The sequence below is a fragment of the Citrus clementina genome, unplaced genomic scaffold (genome assembly GCF_000493195.1).
Source record: "Citrus clementina cultivar Clemenules unplaced genomic scaffold, Citrus_clementina_v1.0 scaffold_4, whole genome shotgun sequence".
Taxonomy (NCBI): Eukaryota; Viridiplantae; Streptophyta; class Magnoliopsida; order Sapindales; family Rutaceae; genus Citrus; species Citrus x clementina.
Window position 1 is genome coordinate 13355667 of NW_006262274.1, and position 24802 is coordinate 13380468.

Below are 24802 nucleotides of genomic sequence, written 5' to 3' on the forward strand. Positions count from 1 at the left end.
GTATGGTATTTTGACATAATGTCGACACATTAATATAGTGTGGCACATTAGGTACTTTATTTCATATTTATCCACACACATAAAATTAAATGATATAATAATTAACTGGTAAAAGTGAGGTAAAATATAAATGAGAGAGTATTAAAATTATAGTTTGAATACAGAGAGTGGATCCCGAACCTTAGCATATTTTAAGATTGATTTCAAATAATTTCTTTTCCCCACAATTAATTTTCTTAGTTTTAAATTGACTACTAGATTTAAAATTTCCTATGGTTCAACCCCGGTCTCACTGGGTTATATTATAACTAGACACTCTTATACTTGGGAGCATTACACTTTTTAGTCATGTCAAGTTTTTGGTGTCGTTACCGAAGAGTTTTTTAATTTGATGTTAGTTTGTCTTTACTTTAATTTTTTATTTTTTTTTATTGTTACTATCTTTCCCTTGATTCTATTTTACTCTCTTTTTGCAAACTTCAGTTAGCACCCCTCTTCTTCTTAAACTTTAACATTACCTACAAAATTTGTGAGAAACTTCAATTTAGCCCAGAAACCTTTGCAAATCAGTCCCCAAATCAAATTTATTTCTTTAAATTTCTGCAATTTACTTTCTGCATTTATTTTAAATGGTCGGTTCTACTGCCTAACTGTTATTTAAATTTTGTTAATTTATGTATTTCTGTTTATATGGTCGGTTCTACCGCCTAGCATTTTAATTTCAGTTTATTTATTTTTGTGCATTAATTTATTTAATTTTATGCTTTATTATACAGCTGGTTTTAAAATACCACCTAAACTGTTTCTTTTAATGGCTGGTTTCACCACCTAATTTATTTATTTATTTTTCAGTTTGTTTATTTTATTTCGCATTTTTGCTTATTTAATTTCCAATTTATTTTTATTTCTGCAATTTTCATTTAGCGTTTTTTGCATAATTAGTTAAGCACACATCATTAGCATTACATGCGTCGTTGGTCTCGTACAAATAATGGCAGATTAATTAAAAGATCACCTTCACTGCCCTTAGATATGGCTGACACATGAGCTGAAAATTTTTCGGAGCACGAAAATGACCAAGCCTTGCAAAATATTCATGAATAGCATAGAACCCTTAGAGATTTCATGCATCCTACTAGAACAGGGTCACCATCATGCATAGTTTTCCCTTCTGATGCATCATGTTTTAATTTTAACCTGGTATCATTCAACTTCTTTATACTTTTCATGGTTTTGAGTCTGAAAATCCATATTTACATTTAAGGGAATTTGAGGAAGTCTGTAACACATGTACTGATCAAAATTGTAGCATAAATATAATCAGGCTTAAGTTTTTTCCTTTCTCACTAAAGGATAAAGCTAAAATTTGGCTACAAAATCTTAGGTCAGAATCCATCAGAACTTGGGATGAAATGCAAGCACAATTTTTGAAAAAATTCTTCCCACCCCACAAAACAAATTCTTTTAAAAGACAAATCACCACTTTCACTCAAAAACCAGGAGAAACTTTCTACCAATGTTAAGATAGGTTTAAAGAACTACTTAACATTTGCCCACATCACGGTTTTGAAACATGGAGATTAGTGTCTTATTTCTACGAGGAATTAACATCCCAAGGTAGACAAGTCATTTAAATGATGTGTAATGGTGAGTTTAGGGATAAAAGTCCTGAAGATGCATTAGATTATCTTAACTATATAGCAGAGAATGCACAACACTGGGATACAGTTGGGCCTTATGAGTCATCAAGTAAACCCCAGTCATCTCCACTGGTGGAGGCATGCATAACCTTAGGGAAGACCATGAATTTCAAGTCAAATTTGCATCATTAACTAGAAAAGTCGAAGCATTAAAGTTGAAAAAGAATGATCATGTAAAGTCTGTTAAAAATATTTCATGTTATATTTGCGATTCTACTGACCATTCTACGTAGGACTGTCCAACTTTACCAGCTCTGAGAGAAAGTTTGCATGAACAAGTAAATGTCGTTGACAATTTCAAAAGGCCAAATCCAAATCCATACTCCCAAACTTACAACTCTGGTTGGAGAAACCACCCAAATTTCAGTTAGAGAAATGACAATCACGTACAACTTCACAACCAGTTCCTCCACGTCAAAATTTTCAAAACTCCCAGAGTTACCCACCATATGTCCCACCACAAAAAAAAAAAAAACTCTGGAAGACATATTGCATTCATTTATTGAAAAACAAGAGTCGAAACCAAACAATGCAAACCTTAACCAATTTGACAGAAACTATCTCCAAACTTACATCTGCTCTGACCATACATGAAAAATGAAAATTTCCTGCTCAACCTGAACCAAACCCTAAGAGTCAACAACATCCTCAAATGGGAAATTCAGGAAACCAAAATATGAGTCAAGTCAAATCGGTTATAACCCTTCATAGTGGTAAAGTAGTCGAAAAATACATTATGGACCCTCGTGAAACTAGTAAAGATTCAATTTCAGAAAATAGGGAAGAGTCTGTCGAACTTTTAACCCATGAAGAAATAACCAACTCTCCTCATGTACCCTCATTTCCTCAAGCACTAATCAAGCCAAAGAAATCAAATCACAGTCCAGAAATTTATGAAGTTTTTAAACAAGTAAAGGTCAACATTCCTCTGCTGGATGTCATTAAACAAGTGCCGTCCTATGCTAAATTTCTGAAAGGTCTGTGCACGGTGAAAAGGCAACATAAGATGCAAAAGAGAGCTTTTCTAGCAGAACAGGTAAGTTCCATTCTCTCAACCAATAGTACTTTGAAATACAAGGATCCTGGTTGTCCAACTATTTCTTGCACTATTGGGGATCATAAAATTGGACATGCTCTACTTGATCTTGGTGTCAGTGTTAATTTGCTTCCTTACTCAGTGTACCAACAACTCAATCTCGGTGAGTTAAAACCAACTTCTACCACTCTTTTACTTGCTGATAGATCGATTAAAGTTCCAAGAGGAATAATGGAAGGTGTGTTAGTCCAAGTCGATAAATTCATATATCCTGTGGATTTTATTGTTTTGGAAACGGGACCAATTGCTAATGAATGCAAACAAATTCCTGTTATATTGGGTCGACCATTTTTAGCTACTGCTAATACTTTGATAAATTGCAGGAATGGATTAATGAATTTATCTTTTGGCAACATGACACTGGAACTCAATGTGTTCAACATGTGTAAACAACCTCACCACCAAGAATATGATGATAATGAGAATGAGGAGATTGATCTCATCGAGCCAATCATTGAGGAACATATTCAGGATGAGAATTTTACAAACTCTGTAGAAATTTATTTTACCGGTTCTTTTGAATCAAGTAAGGAATTAGATTGTGATACTACTAACATATGCCCTACACTTGATTCTATGCAGGTACCTACAGGTGATGATGACCAATCGAACTTTGAAGATGTGGTACAACCTGAAGAACCAAACGAAGAGGAAGCACCAGAGCTCGAATTAAAGCCCTTACTAGAAGAATTGAAGTATGCCTATCTTGGAAAGCAGCAGACATATCCGGTGGTAATTTCTTCCCAGCTCACGAATGATCAAGAAGGTAAGTTGTTGTCTGTACTAAAAAGGCATAAAACTGCATTTGGTTGGACCTTAAAAGACATAAAAGACATTAATCATTTAATTTGCACACACTGAATACACTTAGAGCAAAATACCAAAACAACCCGTCAACCACAAAGAATACTAAACCCTCGTATGAAAGAAGTGGTAAAGAATGAAGTCCTTAAACTACTAGATGTAGGAATTATCTACCCTATCTCTGATAGTAAATGGGTAAGTCCAACACAAGTAGTACTAAAGAAATGTGGAATAACTGTTGTAAAAAATGAAAAAGGTGAACCAATCCCAACACGAACTCCATCTAGTTGGCGCATGTGCATTGATTACAGAAAATTAAATGATGCCACTAGAAAAGATCATTTTCCCCTTCCATTTCTAGACCAAATTCTCGAAAGAGTAGCTGGACATCCCTACTACTGCTTTCTTGATGGCTACTCTGGCTATTATCAAATCCCTATAGCCTTAGAAGACCAGGAAAAGACCACATTCACATGCCCATTTGGAACATTTGCATTTAAGAGAATGCCCTTTGGACTTTGTAATGCTCCTGCAACATTTCAAAGGTGCATGCTAAGCATTTTTAGTGACATGGTTGAAAATTGTCTAGAGGTTTTTATGGATGATTTAACTGTATTTGGTAATTCTTTTGATACATGTCTTGATAATCTAGAAAAATTTTTGTAAATGTGCAAAGAAAAATGACTAGTTTTAAATTGGGAAAAATGTCATTTCATGACCACTTCTGGAATTGTCTTGGGCCATGTTGTGTCTTCAAAAGGAATCAAAGTTGATAAAGCCAAAGTTGAAGTCATTTCAAAATTACCCTCACCAAAGACAATTAGAGAAGTCCGTTCTTTTTTAGGACATGCAAGATTTTATAGGAGGTTTATAAAAGACTTTAGTGTCTTATCTAGACCAATTTGTAACCTTCTAATAAAAGACACACAATTTGAATGGACTAAAGATTGTCAACAAGCTTTTGAAAAAATAACTACTCTTTTGACATCAGCCCCAATAATGCAACCCCCTGATTGGTCTTTACCTTTTGAGCTAATGTGTGATGCTAGTGATTATGTCGTTGGCGCTGTTCTGGGTCAAAGAAAGGAATGTAAGTCCTTTGTCATCTATTATGCAAGTAGAACTTTGAATAGTGCTCAAATGAATTACACTACAACTGAGAAAGAACTAATTGCTGTAATATTTGCATTGGATAAATTTCGTTCGTATTTAATTGGTTCATCCACTATTGTTTATTCTGATCATGCTGCTGTGAGATATTTAATGTCAAAATAGGATGCCAAACCAAGGTTGATACGATGGATTTTACTACTTCAAGAATTTAACTTGACAATCAAGGACAAAAAGGGCGCTGAAAATGTTGTTGCAGATCATCTTTCGAGACTTACGAATGAGTCTTCAATTGAAACAATACCCATCAATGATTCTTTCATTGATGAATTTTTATTTTCTAGAAAAAAAATGGTTTGGTATGCTAATATTGTTAATTATCTTGCAACAGGTGAAATGCCATGTGGCTGGAGTTCCCAAGACAAGAGGAAATTCTTTACAGAAGTGAGAAACGTTTACTGGGATGATCCATACCTGTTCAAATACTGCTTCAATCAAAATTTTTGAAGATGCATACCAGACGACGAGGTAAGTAGGGTCATTCAATTTTGTCATTCTGAAGCATGCGGTGGCCATTTTTCTTCAAAAAAGACAGCTGCAAAAATATTGCAGTGTGGATTTTATTGGCCTACATTATTAAAAGATTCACATACATTCTATAAAATGTGTAAGAATTGTCAAATGGTAGGGTCTAATTCAAAGCGAAACATGATGCCTTTAAACCCCATCCTTGTCATTGAAATATTTGATTGTTGGGGAATTGATTTTATGGGCCTTTTTCCATCATCATTTGGATTTGTATACATTTTGGTTGCTGTTGATTATATTTTAAAATGGATCGAGGCGATTCCTTGTCGGTACAATGATCACAAGATTGTGATCCACTTTTTAAAAGAAAATATTTTAAGCAGATTTGGAATACCTCGAGCCATTATTAGTGATGGAGGTAAGCATTTTTGTAATAAGCCATTTGAGTCCTTAATGAAGAAATATGGAATTACACATAAGGTTGCTACCCCTTATCACCCTCAAACAAGTGGTCAAGTTGAATTAGCAAATAGGAGATAAAACAAATTTTAGAAAAGACAGTTAATCCAAACCGTAAAGATTGATCTCTTCGACTAATTGATGCACTTTGGGCATATTGTATTGCTTTTAAAACATCTTTAGGAATGTCACCCTATTGGCTTGTTTATGGAAAATCTTGCCATTTACCAGTAGAACTTGAACATAAATCATTTTGGGCCATTAAAGCTTTTAATTCAAATCTTGATGATGCTGGCAATGTGCGTAAATTGCAAATAAATGAACTTGAGGAATTAAGGAATGATGCATATGAGAATTCCAGAATTAGTAGGGCAAGAACCAAATTTTTTCATGACAAAAGAATTTTTCGAAAAACATTTGAAATTAGTCAAAAAGTGTTGCTTTATAATTCTCGTCTTCATTTATTTCCAGGGAAGTTAAAGTCAAAGTGGAATGGTCCATTTGTTGTAAAAAATGTGTATCTATATGGAGCCGTAGAAATTGAGAATTCAAATGATGGTGTCACATTTAAAGTTAATGGCCAAATATTGAAACCATATCTAGAATACCAACCATGTGAAGTAGATACCAAAATCAATTTGAGTGACCCACCAAAATTTTGATTAAGCCTTTTCATTTTAACGTTTTGTGAATTTGATTTACTGTTACTTTATCGTTTGAATTGTTTGATTTTTTTTCTTTTTTCTTTTCCCTATGTCTTGAATGGAGTGCATTGCATTGTCTTTAATTGTGTGTTGTTTGAACATTGTGATTTAGCTCACCAAACTTTTATACTTGTCATGAGTACCTCCATGAGGAATTTCCTTTTCGATCATCTTAAAACGCTTTTACATGTAAAATTTCACTTGAGGAAATTACTCCGATTTTGTAAATCACATCCCATTTGGGATCTACAACCACCGAGTTAGTATCTCACGTGAAAGATCTAGAAAGACAACTCAAGGAAATAGAGGATGGTATTTATAATCTGCAATTGGAACTGGAGGTAAATTCAATAAAACGACGAATGTGAGTTATATTCCTTGTGTATTTTTGTTTTATTTTGTTGTTTTTCTTCACTTTTGATTTGATTTTGCAGATTTGATTCGTTTTGTTTTTATTCACTCTCCCGTATAAATGGCGGATAACGGTACTCCGTGACTTTTTAAGTCGGTATTCTCAGTTTCCCACAATAACTGAAACCTCAATGTCAAGCATGGAAGAAATACAACGAAAATTACATCAACATTTTCCTTCTCTCCCTCAAAATGCTCTTAAAAAGATTTACAAAGCTCGTTTTGAACGATTGCATTTGTTAATGATCAATGGGATTCCTGCTGACATTCACTGGTTAATTGAAGCAAAGGTCCGATTGGCAGGTGAGTTTTCTGATCCATTCATTTCCTACATGCCTGGTTTTGGTAAAAGTACATTTGCTAAGAAAAGAAGAGCTAAGCGACTTGGCTCTGAATGTTCTCACTGTGTAAGACTTGCTTGCAAAAAGCCACGTTGTAAAGATTTAGGAATGGTTTCTGTAAATTATGAAGATAAAATCAAATTCGTTAAGGATGGCATGAGTAAAGAATCATTGGATGATATCTTACGATCTCTTGAGACGCATCCGAGCGGATATGTTCAATGTGAAATTCAAAATTTGTGAAAGTTGTTCCAAAAGGAAAGTGCACAGTTTAGTCTTGGGAATCTGACTCTAAAAGACCATGTTTGCCAGTTTATAAGAAAACTTGTTGGGAAGCCTATCCTCGACCCATAGAGGGCGTTCAAGCCATTACTGGACGTAAAACCAAAGGAAGATGTTAGCCACAATCACAATTATCAGCAAATATCCTTTTATTTTACTGTTCTTTTATTTTTTACATTATTATTATTATTGTGTTTTTTTAATCTAATTATTGTTTGCTTTTTCTTTTCACTGTTTGCTTTTGAATTATTAAGCTAAAAGCTTCACGCGTCAGTTGACAAACACCCCACCCTATTTACAGATGTATATCATTATGTCCGTCACCAAGATCTTTAAATAGGAACTTCTTTTCAAGCACTCACAAATTGTTTCTTTTTAGAATTTTTGTAATGGCAGCAACTTCAAGCAGACAACTAAAGAACATTTGTGTGCTTTCTGGGTTTCGCTATGGAAAGTATAAGGAGTTCGTTCAGGCAGTCATAGATCTTGGTCGTGCTATAGTAAAGAGGAAACTACATCTTGTATATGGAGGAGGTGACCGAGGGTTATCAAAGCTTGTCTCTGAAGCTACTTTCGTTCGAGGAAGCCAAGTGCTAGGCATCATTCCAAAAGCCTTAAAACCTTTAGGATGCCTACCAGACTCACCAACTGGAGAAGAGTTAGTTGTCTTAGGTATGCAAGAAATAATATCCGAAATGTTAAATCATGCTGACGCTTTCATTTTCTTGCCAGGAGATCTTGCAACTTTAGAGACGCTAATTATATTTGCTTCTTGGGCCCATTTGAATATTCATCAAAAACCCATCGTTTTGTTAAATGTTTGATAACTTTTATGATAGCTTAATAATATTTCTTAATCATGCAATAAAAAATTACTTCATTCCATCCTCAACAAAAAAACTCTTTGTTTGTGCTCCTACTGCTAATGAGTTACTTGATCTTTTGCAAGCTTACAAACCAGAGCCAGATCCCATGACTTTGGCGTTGGATTGGGCAACTGATGACGATGGCAATAACTCTCGTAAAAAGTGTAAATTAGATTTAACTCTCCATTTGTAAATATTTCCAGCAGTGGTCAGGTGATATCTTCTAAACTCTACTCATTTCTTTAGACATTGAGGACAATGTCTCTTTCAGGTTGGGGGGAGGGAATAGTTGATAATTGTGGAATGTCTCAATCCTAGTGATGTTTTTACTAATTTTTATTATAAAGACTAACTTTGGATAAAAATTTGAGTCGAAGATGGCAGAATATAGAATGTAGTGTCTCTAGAAACACATCTTCTTAAGTTTAGTGTTTTGTTTCCAAAAAAAAAATGTCTTCTAACGTTTTATTTTCTATTTTTTTTCTCTTTTTCTCTTAATCATCTCCCTTAAGTTTTTGCAATCAGTCCCAATTTCTTTTAGTGTTTCTTTAACAAAAAAAAAAAAGAGTTTTCTTTTTCAGTGTGATCTTTTAACATTGGATAACATGACGATTTTCAAATTTTGGTATTTGTATTATCTTTGGCCTTGAGTTATGATACACTATGTTTTCCCTTTTGCATGTTGAAACGTAAATTGAGAAATTGGATGAGTGAAATTGATTAAGCCATTTGGAGGAATGTACATGTTATGAAAAGACCAAGCGCGTTTTTGAGCCTATTATCCTTGGAGAGTAAGCTTGTTTAACTATACAGCTTCACAATTTATTGTACAAGATCTCAATATTTTCTAAAAAAAAGTAAAAAAAAAAAAAAGAAAGTTTGTGCAGCCGCATCTAAAAGTCCATTGAACTAGTGGATATGAAATATTATATAGAGCCCTAAAAGATGACAAAATGTCATCTTTGATTCATTTGAGCCATTCTAGCCAACCCTATTATAAAGAATCTATAGTTAACCCCTTTGACCCTTTGAAAAAAAAAAAAAACTTTTCCTTTGATAACCTATTATCTTATCTCACTCCAATGTGGAGTATCACCTTATATTTTATGTTTTCCACCACCCAATTATGTTTGAAAATATGGATGATTATGTATTCCTAATAATGGTGCTATAAAAAAAAAGATGATATGTATAGATGAATAAATAAAATAAAAGAAAAGAAAAAAAAAGAGAGTAAAAAAAAATCCAAAAAAAGGCACCTTGTAATCTCCAAAAAGACCCCTATTTTTCAACATATATTTTTGTTTTCCCCATTACCTTCTTTTGTTAGCCATAACCCTAACCTAAGTTACATCCTAATAAAAGTCCTTCTTGATTTTAAGAAACTATAGTGTGAAGTAAAGCTGGTGATATGGACTAAAAGATGTGGTGATGCATAAAAATAAAAATAAATTTTTCCAGTAATTCCTTGGATTTGAGATCATTTTATTTCTAAACTGTGGGCATTATTTTTTTTTTTATCTTGGTGAGAGCGTGTGATATTGTTTTATTATTCTCTCAAATTTACCATATTTTTTAGAGTGACAATTTAATTTGGGGTATATCTTCTTTTGAGACAGGTACTCGTAATCGTGAGATTTTGGGGTTTGATGTATCATTCTTAAAAGTGGCTTGATTAATGTAGCTCTGATGATTGATCATTTTACAGGCTTTTACTGAATTATTTTGTGTGGGTGTGATTTTCTTTAGGCTGAAGATAATGCTTATATTTTTATTTGATTATTTTCATTGATCCGATGAAAGAAGTGAACACAATTTTCAAAAAAAAAATCAATTTGGTTTTGAAATTTCTCTAAATTTTTATCGCTTAAATTGCTAGGGCCTAGCAATAAGTTGATTGGGGGGTGTGATTGACACTAAAAAGTGTACATTTAATAAGGATAAAATTCTTAGTTTTTCATTTATTGTGTCGATTAATGCGTTCATTATTTTTAAATTATTTTAATACTCCCCAAATATATTTTAAGTTAAATTAATTCGCAATTTGTTAATTTTTATCTTGTAAATATTTTTCATGAATAAAGATGAAATTAGAATTGAAAGCGGGAATAGAGAAGAACTACTGGAACACAAATTGAAGAGATGTAATAATAAATAAAAAATAAAATAAAATAAAGAACAAAAGCATGTTGGTGATGGTCAGGAGGCCATCACGCCTCCTGACCATCACACAATTCAATATGTATATATAATATAAAAACAAAATAAAATATTAATATTAATAAAATAACAAAAGATGATTCCCTTGCCTATAAAAGGCAAGGGGATGCAAGCGATGAGGGGGCGGGAGCCGAGAGCCAGAAGCTAGTAGAGCTATTTTTGATAAGCGTAAGCCGAGAGAGAATAAAGTGCAGTCTTTTCTTGTTTCCTTTTGTAATCAACTTTCTTGTAACGTTTTCAAAAGTTTATCAAATAAATAGAGTGTTGTGTTTTCTTTCAATATGAGTGGCTAATTTTATAAAGCTGAGGTGAAGGGTGAAGCTCAATATTTCAAACTATTAAATTTATTATTTTCTCAAATGAGTTTAAAGTTTATTTTATTCTTTTCTAGTTATTTTTATGTCATATTAATTTATAAATTTCTTTGGATCTGTATGGTATTTTGACATAATGTCAACACATTAATATAGTATGACACATTAGGTATTTTATTTCATATTTATCCATACACATAAAATTAAATGATATAATAATTAACTGGTAAAAGTGAGACAAAATATAAATGAGAGAGTATTAAAATTATAGTTTGAATACAGAGAGTGGATCCCGAACCTTAGCGTATTTTTAAATTGATTTCAAATAATTTCTTTTCCCCACAATTAATTTTCTTAGTTTTAAATTGACTACTAGATTTAAAATTCCCTGTGGTTCGACCCCGGTCTCACCGGGTTATATTATAACTAGACACTCTTATACTTGGGAGTAATACACTTTTGAGTCGTGTCATATACTAATGGATTTGGTCCATAACAATGGGTTCCAATGGATGGATCTTGTAGCACTTGCCAATGAAGCCCTATTGATTAGTAATACATAAAAAAAATCAATTATAGACACTAATACATTTAAATTTGCTCTTCATAGACAAACTTGGGATTTGTAATCCTAAGTAAGATCGGTACAAGATCATGGGATCATTTTCTATCGGATAGGGAGGGCTATTGTACAAAATGTACTTCTAAGTAATTTCCCCATAGATCCTATATCTATCTATATAAAGAAGAAATCATGTAATGAAGGGGATTCTTATTTGTACAAATGGTACTTTGAATTTAGAACGAGCATGAAGAAATTAACGGTACTTCTTTATATTTTGAGTTGCTCTACTAGATCAGTCGCTCAAGACCTTTGGTATTTACCTAAACCCAATGAAAAAATGAGATCACTTCTTCTAATGTTGCTAAGAATGATTTTCATCTAGTCTATGACCTATTAGAAGTAGAAGGTGCCCTAATGAGATCCTCACAGATAGAAAAAGATTGCAGTCGATTTGAGAATAATCATGTGACATTGCAAATCGGAATTTGAAGAGGAGGAAGGAGAAAGAGTCCTCGACTCACAACATACAAAGGAGGATTTATTTAATCACATAGTCTAGGCTCCTAGAATATGGCGCCCTTAGGGCATTCTATTTGATCGTGTCGAAAGGCCCAATGAACTAGGATTTCCCTATCATGCCAAGTCATTTTGGGGCAAGCAGATCATTTATGATGAAAATGATAAACTTCAAGAGAATGATTTGGAGTTCTTACAGAGTAAAAACATGAGTATCATACAAGAGATAGATCTTCCAACGAATAAGGCTTTTTTCAAATAAGCCAATTCATTTAGGAACCTACAGATCCACTCTTTTTCCTATTCAAAGATCAGCCCCTTGTCTTTGTGTTTTCACACCAAAGATTCTTTGCAGATGAAAAAAATGTAAAAGAGGCTTCTCACTTCCCAACTAGATCCTTCTACATCTATTGATAAGCACTAGTTTATCAAGAATACACAAGAAAAGTAATTCGAATTGTTGATTCATCGCCAAAGATCGCTTAAAACCAATAGTTCATTATCTAATGGAATTTTTATTGTAATACTCCATCTAAGAGTTATTAATATTTATCAAATCTTCTCAGCTGGTGAGTATGACGGTTACAGCAACTGGTGGTGATGTTGGCTAGACTGTAAAGAAAGTGGTGGTGGGCAATGGCGACTAGGGTTTTAAATTTGGGTTTTTCTTTTTTGTTTTTTTCCCTCAGTGATGGATTTGGTGGCAATGGATATGGATAGCTAAGAAAGTTGTCAATTGGTACAGAACTACTCCGATGCCGACTAACATAGTGGGGTGGGGGAGGTAGAACTGATAAGATAAATAATATTAGATATCATTCTAATACTACTCCAAACCAATGCAATTAGGTTACATTCTAATCGAAATGATTAAATGTTGCTTTAATCCAAACTAGGCAATGAGATTTTTTAATAAGGGAGAGTAGACGACGCTCTAATCCAAACAACTTTATAATACAAATTTTTATAGATAATCTCAAAAGAAATTATAAAAGAGGGGTTTTTACTAATTGATCAAAGGTTTAAATTATAATAATAAGACCTTTCTATTAATAATATAGTAGATTTATTTTTCTAAGTTAATTTAAAGAGGAAACTAAATCACAATTATAATAAAAATGAAAGAATAAGACAAATATTAACTCTAATTAAAATAAAAAATCATAAAATTATTAAAATTCTAAAATCCTAACATAACGTCCTACATCAACCTCTCCTCGTGATTTAAATTATTTTCACCCATTGATCTACACATGCGTTAAGTGTCTATATTTATTTTATAAACATTTTGTCCTTCAAAGATATCACTCTATATTTTCTAAATGTAATTTTATCACTTTTTTCTATATCTATAAATTTATCCAAAAATTCATCGACAACGCATTATACAGTGATCTTTTGTACTTCATGTCCACATTTGTTTATATAAATATTAAGATAAGTTGAAGTGATACGCACTATTATCAAAAAATCAACTCATCAATCATGTATAGCTTTTTTTTTCTCCTTTATGATGGGAAGATTATTTCATCAATTTTATAAAAATATATCATAAAATATTTACGCATAAATAATTGTGAATTATAACAAATAATAAATTATTTTTGTAAATTTATCTTTCCTTGATTCAAATAAAAATCAAAATATTTAACTCCTTGATTGAAATTTGTATGAATTTTTTAGTTTGATACGTAATCATTAACCTCATTATCAAACTCTTCATGGCAACGCATATATATAAGAAGTTTGGATATTTTTTAGTTCAATATACTCCACATAAGATTATTTCAGTAATTTTGTTAGTCTCATTGTCATAAAATTTTAGATTTTCTGCCTGCATTTATTAGTGTGTGGACTAAATAGTCAAACAAACAAAAGTAATAAACAATTATACATCAGGTGGGACTTTCATATATTTTAAAATTTTAGATTTTCTACCCGCATTTATTTGTGTGTCGACTAATAGTCAAACAAACAAAAGTAATAACAATTATACATAATTAAGAAATAGAACCGCACTTTGCGCGGTTTTGAAAAAAAATTAGTATTATCCTTTTTTATTATTATATTTTTAATGATTTATTCTATTCAATTAAAAGGCAAGACTTTAAAAAAAATGAAAAAAATAAAGTAAAGCTAAAACCAAATTTTTTTTTAATTATTTAAAATTGCATTAGTTAAATTAACACCACGGAAATAAAAGTGCCATAGATGCACCTTGTCTAAGCCAAAATCTTGGAAACTTGAGGATGATATATCACCATGAGGCCACCTGGAGAAGGAGCAGAAGATGCATCACAATAGCCTCTCAGTATGTTCCCTTCTTCGGCAGTGAATCCAAGAGAGGTGAGCATTGCAGGCCAGCAATTACGGGTGATGATATCAATAGCGCGGCAACAATCAGGGTCAATATCAGCCTGATTATTAAAGAAGAATATAACAATATCATTTGAACATGATTTCAACTCCATTAATGCGTTCCAGCAGTCCGCTACCTTCAAGTTTTATTGCAAGATCGTAGCCTGGTTTCATGTTGTTGTTGAGGTGATCATTCCTGCTGGTTGCATTTGCAATATTTGTCATGATTAGGCAAGTGAGGACCAAAATGAAAAACACATATTTTAGAGCCATCGCTATTTTATGTTCGTTTATGTTGTGTTTATGTTTACGTGGGATATCATGTTTTTTGTTGCTATTTGTAAATTAAGGTGAGGCAGAGGAGAAGAGTGATTAAAAGTGTTTATAAATTATTGTTTAATGCTTAATTTATGATCAATAAGGTTTCAATTAGAAAAGATAGTGGGTCTTTTGATGAATTGTTACATATTAATTGTGTAATAACAGTCAAATTAATTATGATAAGATGAAAAGCCAAATTTAAAAAAAAATTTCTATATTTATTAGATAATAAAGAATATATAAAGATGAGAAATGGTGATGTCACATCATCTCTTGTAGTCCTAATTTTATATAAATATATTTTCAGGGGAGATTTTCATATATTTTAAAACTCTTTAAGGGAAAAAAATTACTTTTGTCAAACAAACAAGAGGGTACTGCTCGCTTTCCCGTCAAAAAATTATCGTAACATTTCAGTTACCGCTTATTAGTTTCTTTGATTAATAGTTAATAATCTCATCTGCCGTACCTAGAATAGATCTTGATGAAGCAAGATCTAATTTAACAATCTGAAAATGTTAATGAAAATTCAAAATTTCAAAAACCAGTTAATCCAGTTGGGAGAACGATGACGTGGTAAGTCTGGTTACCACAGAACCTCTACTGCTTTACACACGTTTTCCTCTTTTATTGAGGGAGATTTAGGAAACCTCGTAAGGGAGTGATTTGCTGATTGCAACAAAATCGACAAGTTTCTATCTGATTCTTAGTTGCTCATATTCTGGTTCTTTTGTTAGTTTTAGTCGATTTCTTCCCAAGACTGCAGCCGAATGACTACCATTCTGTAAGGGCTTTCTAAGATAAAGAAGTTCATTCTGCGGTGATGAGTTAGGACTTAGGTACATGGAGACAGAAGAGAGAAAGCAACCGTCCCAGAAAAAATGAAAACGAGAAAATATAAATGCAGTCAAAGGTCAATAATAATAATATTAGAAAATTTAGCAAAGAAACCACGCTTCATGTAAAACCAATAGTAATAAGATTACATGCAACACCTTTGAAATTAAACTGAAGTAATTTGAATCAGCAATTAGTAACTGATCCATTCTCAGATTTAGTAAAAACACACGCCATAATATATTATATTAAACAAATTAAAGTACACACCGAGGAAGATAAAAGACATCAAAGAAGGGGAAGTTTATGGAGGAAGAAAAGCAAAGAACACTACTGAGAAGGGAAAGCATCAGACAGGAACTCCTCATCCTCCATGAAAATCTGCAGATTCTTGGACTTCATCAGGATCTCAACCACTTCTTCATTGAATTCCACAAAGAAAGCCAACTTAATCAGCTCAGAGAGTGAATTGATGTGATCTTCTTTGTCCCACAACACTCCCTTCGATATGGTTTCAGCAAATGGAATTGCATATTCAATGCGGTTTTTGTGCCCACCAGACCTGTTAACCTTATGCGTGAAAAGCTTTCCGCTATTTCTGTCCCAGCGTATCAATTGGCACGCTCTCGCATCAACAATTTCCCCTGATGACAATGATAAACTGTACCTTACAGTTATTGGCTCTGCAGTCTCCAAAATGGTGAGATTCAGGAGACACTTGACAGCATCATGCTTTTTTGCCGGTTCCATTTGAATTGAAGGATCAGCCAAAAACCCCAGAATGAGTTTCACCAGCCCTTTGCCAATATAGTAGTCCTTCTGATTCACCTGCTTATGTTCCACGCCTTCTCCTACAGACAATTCTTCCTTCTGTACACAATCTGAGATTGTGCGAACCCCGATTTTCCTATATAAGTCCAGCAACGTTGTCTGAGGTAAAGCAGGCAAGCTAGGCAGTGGATACCAGACAAATAGTGAATGAGGAGAGGATTTTTCGATTACATCCTTTAGCTGAAGGTCGTCAGCTATGAAAACATCACGCTTGTCAAACAACAAAATACCATCCAAGCCTGAATTAACAGGCAGCTTCACCAAGCTGTCAGCCATAAGTTTCTTTGAACTGCATTGCTTCAAAACACAACCCCAAAATGCACAACACTCAGCATTTGACAGTTTGTATTCTGAACTTTCCCAAACCTTCCAGAGCTTACAATAATCCTCAACCAAAGGATTGGATTTAACACCAAAAGCACTTGAGAAGAAGCTCAGTAACTTCCAGTCATAGTGTTTATCCAATACTTTCATCTGTGTGCTGAACAGACCATCTTTGTCATGTAAAACACATTCTACCGGGCTTACCCACTGTCCACTTTGACTTTCCTCCGGAATCCAAATCCTTCTGGCAGCTTCACCAAGAGGCTGCCACTTCAACTGTGCCAAGACATTGTAGATTCGAACTATGGTTGCAAAGTCAGTGCGGAAATCGAGGTGGCTGGCAAGCAATGGACATCCCTTTTCTAAATCAACGGTGACTCCAATTGTATTGAGCTCCTCCCGGTAGTATTTGATTTCTGAACCATAAAAATCTTCGTCAAGGAAAGGTCCATCTGTCTGCTTCAAAAGATTCAATTCACACGTAGAATCGAACAACAAGCACTGCTTCGGGCTACTATAAACTTCACTGCCATGTGTCCTAAACCACTTTTGTGAAACTTTCTCGTTGAAAGACCTGGTGAAGGTGTAATTCTTCTCTCGCAATATCCTGATGCATTTGAGAAGAGAAATTACATTTGCACGAGTGACGTTGCAGGGATTAATAAAAAGACCATCAGCGATAAACTTCACACCATCTTCAAATGGTACGACAGTTCCCATGTCCTCCAGCTCCTCCTCGAATTCATGAATGGCCATGCTGTAGAAGCGGTCACTGTCATCAATGAAGGGAAGCAGAGTAATAGAAGCGATAGACTTCCAATCTGGACCAAAAAGAATGAAATCTCTTGGTGATCTATAATCACCAAGGCGAGTCCGCAACCATTTTGTCTCACGGATACAGTTAATAAATTCAGCAGGAAACTTAAGAGATGCTCCATTCAGTTGTCTGTAACATGATAGAAACTTCAGGACATGATCTTTTGAAATTGAAGATGAGGAGGCTTGTTGCTTAAAAAGGCAAACAAATGCTTTGACAGCCTTCTCAAATTCAACAGCAACTCCTAACTGCTGCAACTCCCTTTTCGAGCAGACAATGTTGCTTCCATAGAAATTTTGATCGATGATTGGGAAACCCTTAAAAACCTCTAACAGGCAGCCCCATTCAGGATCGAACAAAAAACATTCACCCGGAGACTTGTAACCCTCATCTGTCTTCAAGCATTTCGCATTACCAAGTGCTTTAACAAGTCTGTCAGAAGATTTGGAATGGCGCATGCATGCCAGTACCAAATGAACAGCTTCAGCTGTGAGACAAGCTGACGATGAAGGCAGTTTCAAGTTGTCAATTACAAGCTGATAATTTTGATTGAATTCCACCATAACACCGAGCAGCTGTAATTCCACTTTGTAACAAAGTATTTCTTCACCATAGTAATTTTGATCAATGAAGGGAATGCCACTTATTTGAGATGCAATTCTCCACTCCTGATCATGTAGAACAGATGTAACAGGTGACCTATAACCGTGGGATGTCTTCAGCCAACTTCCTTCTTTGATGCTCTCAATAAAGCTATCTGGTGAAAGAAACTTTTCTCTTAGAAATCTGATAAAATTAACTATTGAAAACACATTGTCTTTGGTAACACGGGATGATGCTGCCCGAGACATAAGATATTTCCCAATGAATTCACATGCTTCTCGATATTCAAACATCACTCCAATTGTCTTCAGCTCCTCCTTGTAATTAATTATGCTTTCACCATAAAAATTCTGGTCAACCAGGGGAATATCAACAAGCATTGATCCATTTTTCAAAATGTTGCCCAACGATGAAGTGAGGAAAAAAGATTGCGATGGCGGTCTATAACCTGCAGGGGATCCATTCATAGTGATTTTCAGCCAGCTGGCTTCCTTTATGCATGCCAGAAACTTCGTAGGGATGCCAAATCCCCTGAACTTCAGGTTTTTAACCCAATCCAAGAGAAAAAATGTGTTTTGCTTGGTGAGTGGGGCAGACACAGCTGGAATCTAGGCATTAGGAGGGGATAAATGAGGAATATCAGATGCTCCAACATGAGACTTCAGGAACTCGATGATCTGCTCTCCTGTTGTCCTTTGCCCTGCAAAATTTCCAGGACGCAAGTAGTCTTCCCCTAACTCTATATAGCCTTCTTGTCTCCATGGGTTTGAAACAATCAATTCTGCCCATTTGCTTCCATTTGCTGGCACAAGGACACCATTCCCATTCGTGCTCACAGCCCCATAATTATCCACAAGTGGCATAAGCCCACACAAAATTTCAACCTCCCGAGATGACAAATACCTCTTTGACAATGAGTGATATAAGAAGTAAGCAAAGACTACAGCAAGCTTTCTGTCATTTTGCAGATGCTTAATGAGAACAGCTGCATAATCATACACAGTCACAGTAGCAACCTTCACCCAGTTTTTCAGCCATTGCAATACCACTTCCGTCTGATAGCACAACAGAAGAGCAACATATGTGCTTTCTGGCATAAAAGAACGATTGGCAGCACATCTGAATTCCTTATTACAAGCAGTCAACCAGGACAGCTGAGGTGACAAACATACCATGTCATACTGGCGATGCATTAATACTACACAAAGCCACATTCCCATCTACGTCAACATATTTGATCAAGGGTATACTGCCAATGTTGGTATTGCTGAATTTGGAAGACCAATTTTCAGCAAGGAAAACGAGTAGCTCACAATAGACTTCTTCGGACACTCCCAATACAAGATTAGAACTCTGGATGCATTTTGCATACCATTCACTGTTGACTGGCGCCACACCCAAGAAATTAAGTACCGGATCATACTCTTCTCTGTCAAATGAGGAATTCAGTACATGTAGTCCATGGTGGGACAGATTTCTCAAGCTCACCCCTTCAACTTTTGCTTTCTTCAAAATATTCCAAAACCGCGGCATTAGCTTTCCCACGTCACGGGGTTTGTGGAAGAATTTCTACACCATACATGACTCACTAGGTACAATATCTTCTTCAATAAGCTTTGCTCTAATTGGTTCTCTTACATCCTTATTCAGCTGTGAATAGGAAGAGCTGTCAAAACGAAACATTGGCGGCAAACTAGATACTGGAGCACCTTCTGTCATCTTCACCAGTGAGATTAAAGCATTAACAAAAGCAGAGGAAACACAGCTGAGAATTCCTTGGTTCCATTTGTTATCTAGCACTATATTCTCCCTGGATGATGCAAGGAGAAAATCTGCTTGAATTATAAATGGAAAATTCGTAACCATCTCCGTTGGAAGAAATGCATAGATTCCAGGAGAGGTTGCTCCTCTCCGGAGACGCTCACCATTTGGAAACGCCAATATGATCACCCACTCCTCAACATCCATTCTCCTCTCCACTTTATTTTCTTGTTTGACAGGAAATCTCTGCCTCCACATATAGTAGTTGCATTCTTTATTATTCCGGTCGCCATTTACGGCAAGATGGAGTGTGTAGGACTCAGCATCAATATTCTTCCTTGTCACAAAATTGGTCTCGCTGTTTATAGCTATTGCACTCACAGTATTTCGAAGAGGATCCTTGTTATCTTCCCTGACTGAAAGGCGCTTTATCTTTGAAAGGAATAGCAGTACTTCAGGATGGTTGAAAGCTGCTGCTTGACAGGTTTGACTTTATCAGGTTTCAGAGGCAAAACAAATGTTGTGGTTGGAAGATCTTTAGATCCTGAACCGCATAATTTCTGTATGTCTGAGAGAGATGGCTTCTCATTGACCCAGTCAGGAACTATGTATCCGAGGTTGCAATGTGGGCAGGGCTCTTCAGTAAACTTTATCTGATAGCCATTGCTGAATATGCAAGGCTGAGCACTGATCAGAAATACACTTTTGAACCCGATTCCTGTACGTAACAAGTATAATACAAATATTTGAGTTACCCATAAACTAAAAGGCTAGCTAATTACATTTTGTTGTTTTGTGTAACTGAAAACTGAAAATATAAAATCTGTTTCAAATTGCAAAGCAACAATCCTCTGAGTAATACTGGCAACATGATTGCTTGAAAATCAATTGATTAAGCATTTGCAGGTTCGAAACAGAACATACAATAACATAAGAAAGCAAACACATAAATATGCATGAGTAAATGAAAAGAGAAAAAGGAGTGATGTAAGGGACCTTTCTCGCCAATATAGCCACTTTTACGATTGCCCTTCTTAGTAGAATTGCCAACATCGCAAATGGACTCAATATTCTTGGCAGAAAAACCCTTCTCATTGTTGAATATGAGCAATGTGGCTGGGGCTCCTGTGCCTGTTATATCACGAGATGTTATTACAAACTCGAGTGATGGATCCACACCCTCCAGGTACTCATTGTCTTCAGCATTCTGTCATGGAAAAATAAACCACTTTGTTAACTTTCTAAATCATCAATCGTTCATGACCAAAAACATTGTAGGAGTCAATTTCATGGGAAAAATACCAGATGGACCTAGATTTGCTAATCCAAAGCATATGAAAAAGATGGAAACTTTAATGAAGAGACACATAAAGATAAACACAAACACAAGAATACATCATGACAGTGGCTCACAAACTTTAATGAAGAGACACATAAAGATAAACTCAAACACAAGAATACACTATGACAGTGGCTCACAAACTCTAGGATCAGTGGCTGCGATGATTCACACAAGAATACAAAGCATTTTAACAAACTGTTGGTATAGTTTTTCTTAATGTTCTATGAGTCATCGTGGATATCTCCAATGATCCGAGACTATTCTTGCCAATCAGGTAAACCAACACTACATTATGATTTACAGCTTGATGATCACAACTGATACTTCTAAAACATTAAGGAAATCAAATTGTTCACTTCCCGCCAAAAATCCTTCATTGAGGCATTTTGTCGAACACGATTCCAGAACTATCAAACACCTTTGCCATTTAACTAGCTCCCTATACAAAGAAGCATATTCAACTGAATTTTACCTCTGTTTAAATATTATGATCAGTCTTATCTGCGGATAGCCAGGGGTCAAGGTTTGCACTTTTGAAACCCCAACCTTGATTTTGGGTAAAATTAACTCAGAATCAGTATTATGCTGAAGTGTATAATTGTTCTAACATGGATTTTCTTTTTTCTTTTATATTGCTTTTCATGATTTGTAGGATCAGTTGTAAAATAATATTTTTTATTTATCTCGTATTAATTAAACTGGTTTGATTATTTTTAAATTAAGTTTGTGATCTCTTTCAAATTGTAGTAAAGACAATGTTTCCAACAACTTATTTTATTCAGCTCATCCGAGTTTGAATCCTAAGGAGACAGGTCAAAAAATTGATTTAAGTCTTGCCCACCTCTCAATCTTTAAAAAAAAAAAAAATCTAACTGCTTAAAAATAATGATAAAAACATTTTTTTACAAAAACTTATTTTGATACAAAAAAAAAGACACTAGAATAAATGGAAAATAAAATCTTACCATCCAATAAAACAATAAATATGAAAATTTCAAGCACCCTACGATTTCTCAGAGATGTAAATAAAAACACTAATAATTATGTGATAATAAATCTATTCATAGACTACAAGAAAAAATTATTTTGTTGACGTTACATAAACATAACATCAGTTTTGATCGTAACACTAAAACTCATCATTTGTATTTTATAATAATATTTTTAAAGGTTCCTTTCACCAAAAAATAATAATAATAATAATGGCTATATTCGAATAATAAAGAAAGTCACGACTAAAAAGCATCTAACAAATTTTGGTCGAGCATGTTTTAATAACATGAAAGCAAAACGAGATAACATTTCGAACCCATATTTATTATAAAAGCTAGTTTTCACTCAAAAAGCGATCGCTGTTATTACTCATATGAATGATAGATTCGAAAACAACATTTTTGTTTGGGTTCGAAAACAACATTTTTGTTTGGGGTGGATAAATTTTTAATTAACTTTTTAACTCCGCCCTCCCTCAGAATTTTAACTGGAGAGATCAATTAATTAAAAAATACTTAAAAACCGCTCGACTGGACCCTAGGGCAGACACAGAATCATACTATCCATGCATGCACTTATATATAATAAACATATACATGCAATTAAATGAGAACGAAAATAAATAAAGATTAATCGAAGAAGTACATACCTGAATGAGTTCCATGAGAAAATGGACATCCTTAGTGTAAAGTTCAGCAGAAAGAAGCTCAACAGCTCGATGAACCATCTTTGTTAGAGGATTTATCACCTCACTCCCTATAAAGAACATCTTCCTTCTTATCTCCTCAATGTGTTCTTTTGGTGTCGCCATAGCGTATGCCATGTTTTTTTTCAAAAGAGCAGCAGCTTGATCAACAAAACACAGAATGTATGTTCTTGTTCTTGATCTTGTGTGAAGAAATGAACCTAGCTAGTGGTTTTAAATACTGCACCAATATTTATATGCTAAGTAATGAAACGATCGTTAATTTCAAAATCCCAGCAAAGAAAAGAGAGAGCTACTTCTTAATTCAATTTGCGTGCAATTCAACAAAAACAAGTGAAAGTAAGTAAATGAGGCTGGTGCCAGCGGAGTGGAAGTTTACTCATAAAAAGAAGCAAGGTTAACTTCTTGGAGAAGTAGAAAAATTAACTGTTGATAAATATGTTTTTATTGATTTTGTAATTATAGACCCAAAACTAAAGTCTTTCTTTGTACGGAAACAGATGCCTTTGAACCCTGATTCGACCACCATTTTACATTTAGTCGAGTCTTCGTCAATGCTTTATTCGGCTTTTGGCTTTTGTTTTTTATTTAGCTTTTCTTTTTCCAAAGTGGTCTGGAATTACAATGGAAAAGCAAAGACTAGCTAGCTGTTGGGCTTGGGTTTTTGTTTTTAGGCTTTTACCTAATCATGCATTTGGAATTTAAATATATAAATTTGTTCGCAAAGCTCAATTATTTAGGATCAATTTGGGATTGTTATGCTGTAATGATGAAATAGGTTGTAAAATTAAAAAAAAAATTAGGTTAAAATTTTAAAAAAATATATTAGGTGTTTGGCAGGTTGTATTGTTATGACAAACTGGGAATTTCAAAATAAGAGGATATGCGTCTAATTAATTTTGATTATTAGAGTAATGTTTCACTATACTTTTAAATAGTTGTATTTAGTTGGTAACTCAAGCTCAAATCATGGAGGAAATAGAGGACTAAAAAATTAATTTGGGCTTTGCCAAGCACTCTACGCTTTGAAAAAAAAAATGAAAGCTAAAAAAATAGAATATTTTTCATTTTTTTCTTTATTTTTTTTTGTCTAAACCACGAGGTGGTCCTGAGTGGGCCCCAACTGTGGGAGGCACCTTTAAGCCTGTACCACAACTCATACTAATCCCCGCTCGCACTGAGTCAGCCCGTAAGGGATAAAGTGCTGGCCAAAGTGGTGACTCCATACAAGAGCGAGACTTGAACCCCTGACCTCTCTTAAGGAGTGAGAGTGCCGAACCACTCACACCAACCAACTTTGGTTAATTTTTTCCATTATAAATTGATATACTTCAGTTTGTCTCCTGACATATTTAAAATCTCAACCCACCCTTCCTGACAATTAAGAAAACAAATAATTGGATGAACAATTTCATCTCTGCCGTCCTAATTTACCATCATGTTTTGAACGGTGGATGAATTTGACATTTTCAATAATTTGTGAATAAATTGATGTCAATTTATGGGGATAAACAAAATTAACATAAAGGAACTTAAAAATCTTTAATATTAGAGATGACCAATGGGACGTGCCGTGTCGCCGGGCCTATCAAAGTAACACCCATGTGTGCTCGTGCCTGTGCTGTGCCGTGACCACTATGTGTTTCATGCCGTGCTTAAATTTTTTTTGCTTAGGCCCAGCCCGGCACACATGTCGTGCCCATTCATGTCGTGCCCACATGTGTCGTGCCTAAAAAAAAAACCTACTAAGTTTTTTTTCTTTTCTTTTTAATTTTTTAAGAGTGCATACTAAGTTTTTAGTATACTTTTTTTAAATCTATATACTTTTCTTAGATCTATGCCTTTATTCAAATTTAATAGAATTGAAAATTTAAAACTCAAGTCGACATTTAATAATAATAAATTAATAATAGTAAGAAAATGTAATATTAATTACTAAGTTTGACCTTATAGTATTAGAATTTTTTAATAATAATAATAATAATAAAATAAA

At 34.3% G+C, this 24802-nt stretch overlaps 3 pseudogenes; 1 reads left to right on the top strand and 2 right to left on the bottom strand.

Annotated features, from left to right (window-relative positions):
• Positions 1–1072: 1072 nt before the first annotated feature.
• LOC112099110 lies at positions 1073–8494 on the top strand (annotated as a pseudogene).
• A 5506-nt stretch (positions 8495–14000) lies between these two features.
• Positions 14001–14547, bottom strand: LOC112099111 (annotated as a pseudogene).
• A 1164-nt stretch (positions 14548–15711) lies between these two features.
• On the bottom strand, positions 15712–22914 carry LOC18044993 (annotated as a pseudogene).
• Between the last annotated feature and the right edge of the window lie 1888 nt (positions 22915–24802).